Source organism: Malaclemys terrapin, chromosome 13 (assembly GCF_027887155.1).
Source record: "Malaclemys terrapin pileata isolate rMalTer1 chromosome 13, rMalTer1.hap1, whole genome shotgun sequence".
Classification (NCBI taxonomy): domain Eukaryota; kingdom Metazoa; phylum Chordata; order Testudines; family Emydidae; genus Malaclemys; species Malaclemys terrapin.
In genome coordinates this window covers 39,551,849-39,557,528 of record NC_071517.1, presented here as the reverse complement: position 1 = coordinate 39,557,528, position 5,680 = coordinate 39,551,849, and positions in this window count along the sequence as shown.

Genomic DNA, 5,680 nt, shown 5'->3' with positions numbered 1-5,680 from the left:
GTTTCGAAAGCTGGAGGAAGGGACTTTCTTCCCGGACCAGAAAGTAACCGTTGGGGATGTTGAAATGCCTATAGTGATCCTTGGGGACCCAGCCTACCCCTTAATGCCATGGTTCATGAAGCCGTACACAGGCAGCCTGGACAGGAGTCAGGACCTGTTCAACTACAGGCTGAGCAAGTGCCGAATGGTGGTGGAATGTGCATTTGGACGTTTAAAAGCGCGCTGGCGAAGCTTACTGACTCGCTCAGACCTCAGCGAAAAGAATATCCCCATTGTTATTGCTGCTTGCTGTGCGCTCCACAATATCTGTGAGAGTAAGGGGGAGACCTTTATGGCGGGGTGGGAGGTTGAAGCAACTCGCCTGGCCACTGATTACGCGCAGCCAGACACCACGGCAGTTAGAGGAGCACAGCAGGGCGTGGTGCGCATCAGAGAAGCTTTGAAAACGAGTTTTGTGACTGGCCAGGCTACTGTGTGAAACTTCTGTTTGTTTCTCCTTGATGAACCCTCCAACCCCCCCCCCCCGACCCGGTTCACTCTACTTCCCTGTAAACCAACCACCCCACCCCACCCTCCCCTCCCCAATTCGAGCACCACTTTCAGAGGCAATAAAGTCACTGTTTTTTCACATTCATGCATTCTTTATTAGTTCCTCATAGAAGTAGGGGGATAATTGCCAAGGTAGCCTGGGATGGGTGGGGGAGGAGGGATGAAAAAGGACACACTGCATTTTAAAACTTTAAGTCTTATTGAAGGCCAGCCTTCTGATGCTTGGGCGATCATCTGGGGTGGAGTGACTGGGTGGACGGAGGCCCCCCCACCGTGTTCTTGGGCGTCTTGGTGAGGAGGCTATGGAACTTGGGGAGAAGGGCTGTTGGTTAAACAGGGGCTGTAGCGGCGGTCTCTGCTCCTGCTGCCTTTCCTGCAGCTCAACCATACGCTGGAGCATATCAGTTTGATGCTCCAGCAGACGGAGCATTGACTCTTGCCGTCTGTCTGCAAGCTGACGCCACCTATCGTCTTCAGCCCGCCACTTGCTCTTTTCATCCCACCATTCAGCCCGCCACCTCTCCTCTCGTTCATGCTGTGCTTTTCTCATGTCCGACATTGACTGCCTCCACGCATTCTGCTGTGCTCTATCAGCGTGGGAGGACATCTGCAGCTCCGTGAACATATCGTCCCTTGTCCTCCGTTTTCTCTTTCTAATGTTCACTATCCTCTGCGAAGGAGAAACATTTGCAGCTGGTGGAGGAGAAGGGAGAGGTGGTTAAAAAAGACACATTTTAGAGAACAATGGGTACACTCTTTCATTACAAGGTCGCATATTTCGGCTTGCAGGCAGCCATGGTAGGCCACAGTATTTTGGCTTTTTTAACCTTCTTAACATGCGGGAAAGGTTGCAAACAGCAGCGCATTTCCCATATCAAGGATGAATTGGGTTGTCCATTTAAAATGGGTTTTCAATGTAAAAGGAGGGGCTGCGGTTTCCCGGTTAACATGCGGCACAAACCCAAGTAAACCACCCCCCACACACACACACACGATTCTCTGGGATGATCACTTCATCCCTCCCCTCCACCGCGTGGTTAACAGCGGGGAACATTTCTGTTCAGAAGAGCAGGAACGGGCGCCTCTGAATGTCCCCTTAATAAAATCACCGCATTTCAACCAGGTGACCGTGAATGATATCACTCTCCTGAGGATAACAAAGAGAGATTAGGAATGGATATTGTCTGCATGCCAGCAAACACCGGGAACATACGCTGCCATGCTTTGTTATGCAATGATTCCAGACTACGTGCTACTGGCCTGGCGTGGTGAAGTGTCCTACCATGGCAGACGGGATAAGGCAGCCCTCCCCAGAAACCTTTTGCAAAGGCTTTGGGAGTACATAAAGGAGAGCTTTCTGGAGATGTCCCTGGAGGATTTCCGCTTCATCCCCATACACGTTAACAGACTGTTCCAGTAGATGTACTGGCCGCGATTGCCAGGGCAAATTAATCATTAAACACGCTTGCTTTTAAACCATGTGTAATGTTTACAAATATTTACAAAGGTACACCAGAGGTCTCCTGTGTGCCCTGAGGGTCTTGGGTGAGTTTGGGGGTTACTGGTTCCAGGTCCAGGGTAACAGTTGGCTGTTGGGGAAACCGGTTTCTCTGCTTCCTTGCTGCTGTGAGCTACCTACAGTACCTCCATCCTCATCTTCCTCATTCCCCGAACCGTCTTCCCTGTGTGTTTCTCCAGTGAGAGAGTCATAGCACACGGTTGGGGTAGTGGTGGCTGCACCCCATAGAATGGCATGCAGCTCTGTGTAGAAGCTGCAAGTTTGTGGCTTTGTCCCGGACCTTCCGTTTGCTTCTCTGGCTTTGTGGTAAGCTTGCCGTAGCTCCTTAATTTTCACGCGGCACTGCTGTGTGTCCCTGTTATGGCCTCGGTCCTTCATGGCCTTTGGAGATATTTTCTAATACTTTGCCATTTCTTTTACTGCTACGGAGTTCAGCTATCACTGCTTCATCTCCCCATATGGCGAGCAGATCCCGTACCTCCCGTTGGGTCCATGCTGGAGCTCTTTTGCGATCCTGGGACTCCATCACGGTTACCTGTGGTGATGAGCTCTGCGTGGTCACCTGTGCTCTCCACGCTGAGCAAACAGGAAATGAAATTCAAACATTCACAGGTCTTTTCCTGTCTACCTGGTCAGTGCATCTGAGTTGAGAGTGCTGTCCAGAGCAGTCACAATGAAGCACTGTGGGATAACTCCCGGAGGCCAATAACGTCGAATTCCGTCCACACTACCCCAATTCCGACCCGCAAAGGCCGGTTTTATCGCTAATCCCCTCGTTGGAAGTGGTGTAAAGAAACCGATTTAAAGGACCCTTTAAGTCGAAAGAAAGGGCATCGTCGTGTGGACGTGTCCAGGCTTAATTCGATTTAACGCTGCTAAAGTCGACCTAAACCCATAGTGTAGACCAGGCCTAAGAGAAGATAGGAACAGACACAGGTCAGAGACTAGATTGCTAGATCGCACTGTTGCCAGATGACGGCAGGTGTATGTAATTGGAGACTCTTTACTGAGGAGATTGGACAGGCCTGTGACCAGGGCGGACCCGGAGAACAGAAGGGTGTGCTGTCTACCGGGTGCGAAGATACGCGATGTGGACCTGCGGTTGAAAAGGATCCTAAAAGGAGCAGGTAAGAACCCCTTGATAATCCTTCATGTAGGAACGAATGACACGGCTTGGTTCTCGTTAGAGAGAATCAAGGGAGATTATGCCAGGCTGGGGAAGACGCTTAAGGAGATAGAGGCTCAGATTATCTTTAGTGGGATTCTGCCTGTTCCTAGGGAAGGGCAGCAAAGGGCTGATCGGATTGTGAGAATAAATAGTTGGCTAAGAGAGTGGTGCTATAAGGAGGGCTTTGGGATGTATGGCCACTGGGAGGCTTTCGGGGACAGACAGCTGTTCTCGCGGGATTGACTTCACCTGAGTAGAGAAGGAAATAGACTTCTGGGAGGGAGGCTGGCTCATTTTATCAAAAGAGCTTTAAACTAGGACGTTTGGGGAGACGGTTAGGAGATGTACAGTTAATCTCCACGCCAGATTCCAACATTAAAATGGTGAGTGAGATAAGAGGAGATATAGCCAGGGAGATGAGATTGGACATAAGAAGGATAGGGGGGAAGGACACAAAGAGGCCTGTAACATATAGTGTTACTAATGGGAGACAGGCTAAACAACATACATTAGGGTGCTTATACACCAATGCGAGAAGCCTAGGTAATAAAATGGAGGAATTGGAGCTCTTGGTCCGAGAATTGCAACCGGATATCATAGGAATAACTGAAACGTGGTGGAACGGCAGTCACGACTGGAATACAGGTATGGAGGGGTATGCTCTATTTAGGAAAGACCGGAACAAAGGTAAAGGTGGCGGGGTGGCATTGTATGTCAATAGTGAGATAAGCTGTAAAGAAATAATAGTTGATGGACTAGATAACACGGAATCCGTCTGGGCAATACTCACACTGGGTAAAAGGACTACTAGAGCCTCCCCAGGGATAGTGCTTGGGGTGTGCTATAGACCGCCGGGATCGACCCAGGATATGGATAAAGAACTATTTTAATGTGTTTAGAGAAGTAAATACTAATAGGAACTGTGTAATTATGGGGGACTTTAACTTCCGGGATATAGATTGGGGAACAAACGCTAGTAGCAATAATAGGGCTCAGATGTTCCTAGATGTGCTTGCTGATCATTTCCTTCATCAAGTGGTAGCCGAACCGACGAGGGGGGAGGCCATTTTAGATTTGATTTTGGTGACTAGTGAGGACCTCGTTGAGAAAGTGGTAGTAGGGGACAACTTGGGCTCCAGCGATCATGAGCTAATCCGGTTTAAACTAAACGGAAGGAGTAACAGAATTAAATCAAAGACTAGGGTTTATAATTTTAAAAAGGCCAATTTTAACAAACTAAGGGGACTGGTAAGGGAAGTGGATTGGGCAAACATATTAATGAATCTTAAGGCAGATAAAGCCTGGGATTACTTTAAGATAAAGCTGCATGAGCTGTCAGAGGCCTGTATCCCAAAAAAGGGAAAAAGATTACTAAGCAAGAGATTTAGACCGAGCTGGATGAGCGACCGACTCAAAGGGGCAATTAGGAAAAAACAGAAAGCGTACAAAGAATGGAAGAGGGGAAGGATCAGTAAGGAAACTTACCTTAGTGAAGTCAGAGAATGTAGAGATAGAGTGAGAAAGGCCAAATGCCGTGTAGAGTTGGACCTAGCAAGGGGAATTAAAAGCAATAGTAAGAGGTTTTACAGCCATATAAATAGGAAGAAAGCAAAGAAGGAAGAAGTAGGACCGCTGAAGACTATAGCCGGAGAGGAGATTAAAGATAACCTAGGCATGGCGCAATATCTCAATGAATATTTTGCATTGGTGTTTAATGAGGCCAATGAAGGTATTAGGGATACTAGCACCATGACAGAGGGGCAAACGGAATGGGGGATTACCATATCCGAGGTAGAAACAAAGCTTGAACGCCTTAATGGGGCTAAGTCGGGAGGACCGGACGATCTTCATCCGAGAATATTGAAGGAATTAGCACGAGAAATAGCAGGCCCATTAGCGATAATATTTAATGAATCTGTAAACTCAGGGGTGGTTCCGTTAGACTGGAGAATAGCTAATGTGGTTCCTATTTTCAAGAAAGGGAAAAAACGTGATCCGGGTAACTACAGGCCTGTTAGTTTAACATCTGTAGTGTGCAAGGTGCTGGAGGAAATTCTGAAGGAGAAAGTAGTTGAGGACCTTGAGGTTAATGGCATGTGCGATAAATTACAACATGGTTTTACAAAGGGCAGATCGTGCCAAACGAATCTGATCTCCTTCTTCGAGAAAGTAACGGACTTATTAGATAAGGGAAATGCGGTGGACCTAATATACCTGGATTTCAGTAAAGCGTTTGATACTGTACCCCATGAGGAATTATTGGTTAAGCTGAAAAAGATGGGGATCGATATGAAAATCCAGAGGTGGATAAGGAATTGGTTAATGGGGAGAATGCAGCGGGTCATATTGAAGGGTGAACTGTCAGGTTGGAGGGAGGTTACCAGTGGAGTTCCTCAGGGTTCGGTTTTGGGACCCATTTTATTTAATCTATTTATAACTGACCT